Below are 11,973 nucleotides of genomic sequence, written 5' to 3'. Positions count from 1 at the left end.
ACATCAATATTTTCCAAAGCTTAGCTGTCTTATGTGTTGTCGGATTATACCACGTGCTGTTTGGCATGACGTCTGACGTTTTCACTGCATGCAATGGGCGTTTCTTCACGAAGCTGACCATTCATCTCCTGAATATTCGTTTTTTTCTTCATGTGTTCCTCTGCTGTCATACATTTCGCTCGACATGCTGGAACCTTCTTCAGGAACTGAACGTGACTATTCAGTTCCCGGTGGAGAGATGCGGTCCAGTATAATGGCACTGATCAGCATGGAGCAGTGTGGTTCAAAAACCCAAATAACTTCCAAGGCGTGGGAAGGCCTTCAGCCACCAGTGTCCTGACAAAGTGCCCGTACATTTACCTTGTTATCCTGCATCTCTATATCTACCAGGAGGATGCGGGTGATCAGTTCGTTTACATTGACGCCGCGATGGGGAGGCACCATGACCCGAGGCAGCTCAAGGGGGCCCAATGCGTCATCGGATGAAACTTAAAACGAGCAACTGATTTCGAGCAGCCCTAATAACCCTGCTCGCCGATTACATTACTGTACCGCGCAGCCAGTAAATTAACGGATAAACGTGACATTACCAATTAGACTCTTCCCGATTCTCCCAGTAATGACTAATAGCCCTCTCAGGCACCCGTGTGATGATGAAGCTAATCACAAATGCCACCCTCGAAGTGGTCAGAGGTCATTTTATATTGACACTGGAACACAGAGGAAGCGCATCACCGCTTCAGCCTGAGCGCACCACCTTAAACTGGGCGGTTGTGGCGCATGCACCTGTGAATCTCGCCCTGTGGAGGTGATGGTTGGTGGCATCACACAAACGTGACGTAACTTCGCCAGGAGAAAGCAGAACAGCAAACGTGGACTCCACGTTCTCCATCCGTGCACATGTGGGTTTGCTCCGCGTGCTCCTGGTTTCCTCCCACATGTGAGCACTCATTCATTGGTCGTTAACACCTTCATGCATTGAGGACCGCAGATCTTGGGCAATTGTTGACGCAGGCTGTGCCTTCCTGCTCGTCAGCGGTTCCTCCCGCCTCTGAGTCGATCTCTTTCTTCGAGAGTGAGCGGAATACTGTGCAGCGTGTTACAAGGTGAAATTAGTGTTGCTTGTACTTCCGTGTTAGATCCAATGAACATAATGCAATCCCAAAATGTCATAAAAATTCGCCAACAATCACGTGCGTTTACACGTTTAATAAGCTCTGAGTTAACACCAGTAACAACTAAATTACATTTGTCTTAATGTTGGGAATGTTAAGGTGTTGCAACAATGTAAACTTTCAAAGCATCACACAATCATACAAATGGTTCAAACAATCAAAGTCATTATTATTGCACTCTGCCAAACAGCACTAACACTGCCCTAATTAGAAGCAAATATTCATCTGCAAATGCGTTTCCACCGCACTATGACATTTAACACAGTGTACTACTTCACAAGGCAAAACAAATAGCTACTATGGGTACTTAATGGAAACGGACAGATTTGGGATGGCCAGTACCTGGTATATGAATAACCAAATTGTTAGGATTTGGAAGTAGTTCTTGACATTTTACTACAAAACTAGCTAGTATGAGACTCCAAGAAAAATACATGCTTTACACTGTCAACTGCACCACACAGTATATCCATGTCAGACCTACTCCAATTTCACATCAGTAAGCTCACTTCATGTAAACCCACGCTTTCACCATGTATACAGCACCACGAATCTATAAGGATAATGAACGTACAGGCAACATAGAACAACATCTAACGTCTTTGCAAACTGTACGGAAAAAACCAGTGCCAACATCTATACATAAGCGATACACTCCAGTTATAATGCACTCAAATATCACCAAGGGCGATAAGCCAAAGTGAAAACTGCTACCTTATTAAATCAATTGGTAAAAGCATTAAACAAATTGCATTTTGCATTGCGCTGTCATTGTGCGTTGAATTAGTATATACATATAAACTATCTCACGTAACAATGTATTCGTACTATCCCTCTTATCCGGGACCATATTACCCCCGACTCCTATTATCGCAAAAGCTGTACTATCTGCCAAAAACCCATATTACCTGGAATTTTTTAAGAGGTCATCGGCAAAAATTAATCCCATTATCCGCAAAATATTTTCCCGCAGATAAGTGGAGAAAAATTAACCCGTAAAAACAAAGTTTTTCACTATAAATCTTTATATGCGTGGCGGCTAGAGTCCTCTCGTCCTCTGGCTTGAGATGGCTGCCACCTATGGGTCAGATGATTGCATGGCACCATTAAGCAATTGGTAATTAAATATAATATTTTTGTCCTAAAAAGTGTAAAATTTCGGAAAATTTTTTTCACGAACATTAATTGTCACGCACAACGAGTCTGTGTGGAAAATGTCAGCTCGATTGGATCACGGGAAGTGGGTTAAAAAACGACCGAAAGATTTGCACGGTCGTAAGCAAGCAAGCAAGCGCGCAAGTGAACTTAATATAAAGGATTTAAAAATCGCGGATAACCCCACAGATGTGTTCAACTCGTTTCTTTAAAACTGCTTTTGTGCTTAGTTTGTTGTCCTTCCCCCACACCCCCGATTAGGATGGGCGGCTACGTACGGTGCGAGAGAAGTTCAACGTACGTGCATTACAGATAATCAGATAAGTCTTCTTGGTTCTTTCGGTAAAGTCACGTAGAAGGGAAATAATAAAATAATAAAAATAAAACATAATAAAATAATTCTCACGACGTTTGAAGACGCTGTCTCCCCGACAGACCTGGTCTTCACCTGAGGACGGCTGCTTGCATTGTGGCCGAAACGTCGTGAGAATTATTTTATTAAGTTTTATTTTTTATTATTTTATTATTTCCATTCTGCGTGACTTTACCGAAAGAACCAAGAAGATGAATCCCTGCAGTCACGAAAGCTTTAAATCGAAATTCATGTTTTATTTGTATTATTTTATTAATTCCATTCTACGTGACTTTACCGAAAGAACCAAGAAGATGAATCCCTGCAGTCACGAAAGCTTTAAATCGAAATTTATGTTTTATTTTTATTATTTTATTATTTCCCTTCTACGTGACTTTACCAAAAGAACCAAGAAGATGAATCCCTGCAGTCACGAAAGCTTTAAATCGAAATTTAATCAGATAAGTGTTCATCTTCTTGGTTCTTTCGGTAAAGTCACGTCGAATGGAAATAATAAAATAATAAAAATAAAACATGTTTTATTTTATTTTACCGAAAGAACCAAGAAGATGAATCCCTGCAGTCACGAAAGCTTTAAATCGACAGATAAGTGTTGTTCTTCCCGAAAATGGCCGCGGATAAGAGTGACCATCTTAAGAGTGGGGTTTGCTCATGACCTCCTGTGCCCGTGAGCTTCGGTGCCACGAGCGTCAATCACCCAACCGCCGCCTCTCGCCGCCGTCATCTTCTGGGTGCTGAAAGCGCTGAGGCAGAAGCCGGACATGGCGAGGAGCATGGCCACCCAGTTGCCCTGACCCAGCGGAACCACGGCCAGCCTCTGGGTCGTCTGGGTCTACAAGATGGGGGGGAGAGGGGGCATAGCGCGCAGTCAACCATCGCACGATGACAGCTCGTGTACGTATGTATGCCCCGTTGGTAGCCAACTGCGTTAATAAAGCTAATGCATGTCAGTAGCTACAGCAACAGTTATTACATTCATTTGGTATCCTACACCATTCTTATAGCGCGAGGCTATACTTGCGAATGCCCTGTTTTAACAGACGAGTATAGACTGCCAGTAGGGGGGCAACGTTGCTTTGTGGTTTACCCAATTAGCCCTTTCCCGTTCCGATGACGTACGTGTATGAGTAATCATGACGTATGAGTAATTGTTCAACGTTGTACGTTTTGACGTACACGTACATCATGAAAACATGTGGCACAGTTTGGCGCCAGCTATCATAGAGTATGGTCGTGTTGCTACAGTTCTCTGCGGGGAGTACAATGTCTTTTAAAAAACATCGGCACTATGCCTCTCTCAATAAAATTAACGCTGAGCTGCTTTCAGAGATTCAGAGGTGACCAGGGACCCACCCTGCAACTTGCAGACGTCTCGGAACGGGAAAGGGTTAAGAGACAGGTGAGTGATTGTTCAACGTTGGGTCATTTGTACGATGACGCCGGCACACATTACCTACTCACATCATGGGATGTTTAACATCCACTGTGAAGCTGACGGCACGTCATTTATGTTTAATGCTTCCGCAGTATTAACCAGGGCAGCCGCTAGGTCTCAAGGACAACCCTCTGCAACGAGGGGCAAAATGTGCTCCCGCTGAGCAGTGTCACCACACAATCTGACAATTCACTCGCCAGCCCCAACGGCAGCCATTTGTTGACTTGTCACAACTTTGGTGATGCAATTCTATTCAAAGATATCTCGCTTGTACTCTCAATTTGTATCCTTTGTACAGTTTCGCTCGGTCCACGAGCCTTAAAGTAATATTATCTTTTCATCTTGATTTGAAGCTTTCGTGACTGCCAGGAATCCATACTCTTTGGTTCTTTCGGTAAAGTCACGTAGAAGGGAAATAATAAAATAATAAAAATAAAACATAATAAAATTATTCTCACGACGTTTCGGCCACAACGCAAGCAGCCGTCCTCAGGTGAAGACCAGGTCTGTCGGACGCTGTCTCCCCGACAGACCTGGTCTTCACCTTCTTCTGTCAGTAGGAATTTTTGGGAGGACATATACTGCACATGCTTCCTATAGCTGTGCAAAAGTGTATTTGACTAAAACATTACTTATTCAAACAAATAAAGTTAATTCAACAGCGGATAACTGGCACTTCGTTCAGTGCTGTTCACAGCACTAAACCGTGTGTGGGCATACGAGTGCTTAGAATGTAACTTTGTGGTGGGCAATTCTACTTTTCACATCCTACATTGGCTGAAACACATTCCTGCGGAGGGAGCTGGTAGGAGCGTTGGGTTGCTCGGTCAATGGCCAGGGTCAATGGCGGCGTGGTGTATTCCGCAAATATGCCCGACTGTGAGGGCGGGCACAAGCCGGCGTGAGTAGGTTAAACGTTGAGTTTTATAAGGGCACCACGGGGTGACCAGCCCCTCCCCACCCAGCCCCACCCCTCCCACCCCCCACCCAGCCCCACCCTCCCCACCCAGCCCCTCCCCACCCTCCCCTCCTCACTCAGCCCCTCCCTTCCCACCCAGCCCCTCCCTGCACGACGGACGGACACAATAATCCCCTGTGGGCTGGTGTAACCTGGAGGTTCCTACCAGTAAAAAATGTGATATATACATTCTTGCATCACCCTGCCAGTGCGATGTTTTATTACTGCACCTCAGTGGTTCTTAACTATTACCGAAGCCTTACACCCCTTTCATTCTCAATCATAAAAAAAAATGTACAATGTTAATAAATACATAGGGGTTTGATGAAACAAAGTCGTCGCACTTACGTGCCCGTGCTGAATTTGTCTTTTCGATGATTTACCTTCGAGAAACATCTGGCATGCCTCGCACCCCCAGATAGAATGTGCGTGCACTCCAGGTTAAGAACCGCTGGTTTATCTGGAATGTCTTCAGTAATCCTCAATGGACTTGCTCCTGCCTGTCCCCTCTCATTTCCCTCTACTCCCCTCCACGCTCTCCTACCTCTCTCCTCTCCCTCGACTCGCCTCCACGCACTCTTCGCTGCCTACAATTAAGTCTTTCTGTCAAATCCCCCAGTCAACCTCTGCTCATTGGGCGATCACTCATTACCCTCTACTGCCCCGTCCTCTGGAATGTCCTTCACCCAGCCGTCCGTGCTGTTGACCCCTTGTCCCTGTTCAAGTCCGGACTCAATACCTTGCTTTTTGCCTCTCATATAACTCACTGCCTCTATATATATAAAACAGAAATGTGCCTATTGTTTCTATACAGCAGCTTGAGATTTGATTAGGTTTAGATAACATATACTTCCAAGTTGTATTGTGGTCTTGTATTGTTATATTTTTACGCACGACTTAAAATACAGTATACGCAATAACAATTCATGATACCTGAAAGGAGCCGAAAGTAGCCCGGAGTCAGTCGCCTGAGTCGCAGAATCATGTTCATCACCCAGCGCAAGCCTCCAAGGTAGTGAACGTGAGTTGTTGTGACAGGGCCTAGAGGTATGACACCTACAGATGTGTGAAGAGGCTCTCCTGCCTCCAGCAACGGCCACCAAGAGACTTTATACCCAGCTAGTTTGATCCGGGTGGCTTTGCCTTATATCTGCAGGGATTTTCACAAAGCCTCACTTTACATCTGCTGGCAAGAACTAATCGGCATTATCCCAACTTTCATGTAACCTTAGTTCATGTTCATTGAGCTTGCTATTTTTGTTACTGTAAAATCTGTAGGAAGCATGGCACACCAAGTCAACAGGGCATCCTAAAAAAATATACGCACAACTTAAAATGCAATAAACGACTTCTGCATGACGAAAAGCTGCTTTCTTTCAAAGGCAGTCATGCCAATTTCGAAATGTTGAGCGTTTCTTTAAATATATTTTGATAAAAAATTTAATTGAGGCCTGTCATTGCTGTACTTGATAAAAAAAAACATTAACATCACAATACTGATCACCATCAGTCCAAAGTCAATCAGCTGCTTGGAAAAGGCATGCCCAAACCGCTGCCATATCTGGCAATCCCATGATATAACAATCCATGCAGTGTATTGGTTTAGCCATGTTTGTTTGTTGTAGTACAGAGTTAGACTGATGGCCTTAGTCTAAGTTGTCTTGTGGTTGTTGTTGTTGGTTGACTTGCATCCCACTGGGATTTTTACACACAGCGTTGGTGTACGGTGTTTTTTTCTGCAATATTTTGCTGTCTTTTCTTGGATTTTCTGTTTGCACTTAGTCACATATTCACTTTAAGATGTTTTTTGTTCATGTTATGTTTTTTGTTTGTTGCGGTTGCACCCGATTCAAGAGCCGAATGGCTCACAGGGCTATACCTAATAAATGAACTTGAACTTGAACCTACACTCGAGTTGATTTAATTTCTCCATCTTCTCAGAAGGACATCCACTCAGACAGATTCCGTCCCTTGGCTGCCATTCCATGATCATTGGTCATCAGCCCTTCAAGCACCGTGTCCTGCACGAGCCCACTTTTGTCGACAGTTTCAGTTGTGTCTTTAACCTTCGAATGTTCTCGACTCCACGTGTTCTTCTTTCAGTCTCTCAATATGATTGCAAAAAAAATATATCTACTCTTCTTTGCCCACTTTTCCTTTATTTGTTTCATTTTTGTTTAATGGCAATGTTTTTGTGATATCAGATGAAATACACTGATAAATAAAATGTTGAGACACATTAGTACTGCGTTTGTCACAATACTGCTGCTTTAATACAGCTCTGTTTTCCACACTTGTCACGGGGTATTTCGCTTTTATACAGCTTAAAGCTCGCTCTGTGCTTGCTCTAGACAATATCAAAGTATGAAGCAGGAACCCTTAATGTTCGCAAAGTCACGCAACACCACCCACGCGCCATTTTACGAAACACAAGTTGCATAACTTGGTGGACCGCTATGTTTAAGAAGCAAAGTTCTAAACTGTTGTCCAAGATTGTGCTACCACTCACATTGAGAGGCATTTAAACCTATAAAACCTCTGGATTTTAAACAGCGAACTCTGAGCAGAGGCCACTGTCTGTACTGATATTATGCAATGTTTCCGCATGGTTGTACGTCGGCAGTGTTGCATTCTAGATTTCTGTGCCAATCTCAACCCTTGAATGCTGCCCCAAGATAAACGCCTTAGCTGTTTGGCCAGATAGCAAGAGATTATGCTTATATAGGCAGTTAAATTACGTAGCTAATAACTGTGAATCCGCATTAATCCATCCGTGGTTTTTTAGCTGAGAATTTGATAACATGTAAACGAAACTACATTTTCAGCAGCATAACATAGGGGCCGTCCATAAATGACGTCACGCACCTAGGGAGGGAGGGTCAAACATTTGTGACAATGTGTGACGAGGGGGGGGGGGGGTGAGAAATGTGACGTCACATCAAAATACGCAACTTTAAATAAATATAAACAACACGTTCTACTTAAATCAAATTGACTTTTTAATAAATGTTTTCTCCTACAACATCAGAGTGCAGCGCCACATTAAATACGCACTACAATGACAATAGTTTAAAGCGATTTGAAGCATGTTTTATTTGGGGGGGGCAGAGCTTTGTGACGTCATATTTGAAGGGAGGTCTGACTTTTTGTGACGCCGTGTGACGAAGGGGGGGGGGGGGTCAAAAATCGTCCAAAATCGCGTGAAGTCAATTATTATGGACGGCCCCATAACCCAAATACCAGCATGCTTTGTTACGTTAAGTTGACATCACCGTTTTTACAATTACTATGTTCTGTTCACAGCCTTGTTAGGAAATCCACTGGAGATGGGCCATCTGATTATTATTATTTCAGTGATTGATTACTCGAAGAAGTTATCAGTTTGCTTCCTTTGCTATTTGGATACCATCAAAGTTTGAAGGAGAAAAAGGTGCCTTCCTCCCTTCCCATGCATGCCGCTGGATGGGAGGTCATTGACCGGACGTGACATCATCGGCATCACCAGTCACGTCACGCCGGGCATGGCTTGTCAGGGGTTTCCAGCCTTCGGGAGGCAGGATGACATGCAAATTGCTCAGCGGCATCGCTGGGATCACAATGTAGGGTGTTGCGATGCAGGCGTGAATTCTGGCCGAAATGTCTCGAGTAGATATATCTTGGACTGCAAATTACGTCTGTGGAGCATGGCACAAAGGGGTCAGGGGGTTCATCATCAGCACATCAGCCTCCAGCACACGGAGGATTGAATTTACTAGTGGAGCAGAGCAAACCCAACCACTTCCTGCCTACTAAAGCCTCACTGCTGCTTTATATAACACTGCACTGTCAATACTAATGCTATGCAGTTCGACGTTGTGTGCCACCGTCAGTATATGACAGGCCCATTCATAGTGTGGCACAGAGAAACGCAGCACCGAAGCTGGGTGATCTCAGTGGGACTCTACCATTAAAGCTGTACTGTTTGCATGCACCCGTGCAAGCGGGCACTTATGTAGCCTCTAATTATTGCCTGGTGACGTCATGCCTCTCCACCCTCCTCCCCTGGAAGGCTGATAGATAAATCATCAGTCGAATAAAGTGGCAGTGGATAAGTCAATCAGCCATCACCTTCAGTCAAAGGTCACTGAAGCTTCGAGACTTGAAGTTTTCGTGACTGCAAAGGTCCATACTCTTTGGTTTCTTCGGTAAAGTCACGTAGGTAAAAAAAGGAAAATAAATTAAATCACGACGTTTCGGAGGCAACACAAGCTTCCGTCTTCAGGTGGAACCGTCACAGAAAAAACCAAAGAGTATGGGACCTTTGCAGTCACGAAAACTTATCTGTTAGAGTTACACTTGATACAGCAATTTTGTTGTGACGGTTCCATCTGAAGACGGATGCTTGTGTTGCCTCCGAAACGTGATTGAATTTATTTTCCTTTTTTTACCTCCGTGACTTTACCGAAAAAAATCTAGAATTAATGCCCTCTACAGGGAGGAATTTCACTTATCTGTTAGAGTTACACTTGATAATGCAATTTTGTTGTGACGGTTCCATCTGAAGATGGATGCTTGTGTTGCCTCCGAAACGTGATTTTATTTATTTTCCTTTCTTTACCTACGTGACTTTACCGAAAAAAAATCAAAAGTGTATGTCACTGGAGCTGTACAGAATAAATATATACTGTATAACTACTACCGATCTGAGTGCATGGTGTTGCCACTGGTGTCACAGAAGTCACAGAGGTAACCAGAAGTGAAATATTAGGAGTGGGATCTCAACATGTGCTGAATAATAATGGGATTAGACCAGATGATGGAATGAGACCTATCATGGCTTTGTGGTCCATTGCGTGACTTCCGTATTGGCTAAGTTTAAGGAAAAGTTTTTGGGATCAAGAATAGAATATTCCTATAGGCAAATTTATTGAAGGCTGAAAAACTCACTGCTTATGCTATATTCATTCTGATATATTATATGTGCTGATTAAATGATGAACAGACCTTGATATTATTTTGTGCAGAAAAGAGGAACATGTTTATCTGTTGGTTTGAACTGCTCTCGATAAACCAGGAAGTGATATTCTAAACTCTCTGGTTCTTTCGGTAAAGTCAAGTAGGTAGAAAAAAATCAATTAAAAAAATCACGACGTTTCGATCACAACACAAGTAGTCGTCCTCAGGCGAAAAAAAATACTCAAGCAGTGGAACTGCTGAGCCAGCGAGAGATCTGTTACAACAAGAGGTTATTTACGTGGCGATGGGCAAGTTAACGGGGTCTGAGCTGGAAAGGAATTTCATCCCCAGACGCAAGCACAGTCAGTCGTATTAATGGGGGAGATTAGGGAGAGAGAGATTAGGGAGAGAGATTCACATGAAATGAGCTTCCGTCGCAGCATAAGAGTATCATCCCCGCATATGCGCACAACAGCAGTGTTAATGGGAGATGAGCACTATGTTGATGGGAGAGGTTAGGCAGGGAGATTAGTAAGTTAATATCATGTCTATGCGTAACACAAGCTGCGGCGCTGCCAACTGCGCTGTGAGTCAAGCACGTCCACGCAAGAGAACCACCGCAACGGTGGTCGCGCCAGTGAAACAAAGCCCATCACACAGCCGGAACCATCGATACATCGAGGCTAAGTGAGCAAAGGTGGCCATGCTAGTGAGACCCCAGCCCGTTAATGCCGAGGCACCTAGCAGGGCAATGCAACTCAGAGAGTCGGAGATAACAGCCAAACGGCAGGGAAGAACGGAAGCACCACAGCAAGTTACGACTTTGCTTGGGTAATAACGTCCTTCCAATTATTGCTCAGCTTATACCCATCTTCTCGGTTGAAATTGTCTCTGTGTTTACATATCTGGATGGATTTCGTGGACAAATCTTTGATGGTAGCCCGAAGGTTTGCAGAGTACCTTGGTCTCGGAAAAAAACAATATCATGCGAGCTCACTGCGTTATAACAATGATCAGCCACTGCAGAGGTATTGGTTCTGCCGTGTTTCAAATCTGCCTTGTGTTCGCGAACACGGTCCGAGATGTGTCGTTTCGTTTCTCCGATTTAACTGCTGCCGCAGACACAACTTAGTTTGTAGACACCAGTGTATTGCATGTCAGGAATGACATCCTTTACAGATGGGATCAAATCACGGATTTTGTGTACTGTATTGAATCGGACCTGGATCTTGTGTTTGTTTAAGATTTTGGAACTATTTTTAGTAACACCTGCTATGTATGGCAAGGTGATGGTTTTGATTGGGTCCTCAGATGGTTGTCTCCCCATGGTTGGGGCTACAGCTTTGCGGATTGTGCGGTCTGAGTATCCATTCATCTTGAGGGCTTGGTGTACGTGCTCCAGTTCACTGGCTAGGTGGCGCTGGTCGGAGATGGTGTAGTGTTTTGATGAGGGAGTTCTTCTGGGCCGGATGGTGGTGGGAGTCAGGCTTTAGATAGGAATCCGTGTGGGTGGCTTTCCTGTAGATGGAATGTCCCAATGAGCCATCAGGCCTCTTCTCGATCAAAACATCCAGAAATGGTAGCTTGCCATCATTTTCCGCTTGCATGGTGAATTTGATGGATGGGTGTATGGAATGTATGTGGTTGTCTAACTGGTTCAGTGCTGGCTGGCCATGTGGCCAGATGACGAGTGTTATCTACGTATCTCTTCCACAGGGAAGGACGTAGGGTGGATATCCGGATGGCATCTGTTTCAAATTTCTCCATGAAAACATTCGCTACCACTGGTAATAAGGGAGAACCCATAGGGGTACCTTTATTTTGTTTGTAGAATGTACCATTCCAGATTAAGTAAGTGCTGGTAAGGCAGTGCCTCACCAAAGTTGGTACATCAGGATTCAGTCCCTGTTGGACCAAGTCTTCAATGATTGCTATGGTGTCA

This window comes from Lethenteron reissneri, chromosome 19, assembly GCF_015708825.2.
Source record: "Lethenteron reissneri isolate LAM-NWPU_2019-01 chromosome 19, ASM1570882v1, whole genome shotgun sequence".
Lineage (NCBI taxonomy): Eukaryota > Metazoa > Chordata > Hyperoartia > Petromyzontiformes > Petromyzontidae > Lethenteron > Lethenteron reissneri.
Note: the sequence above shows the minus strand (reverse complement) of the source record.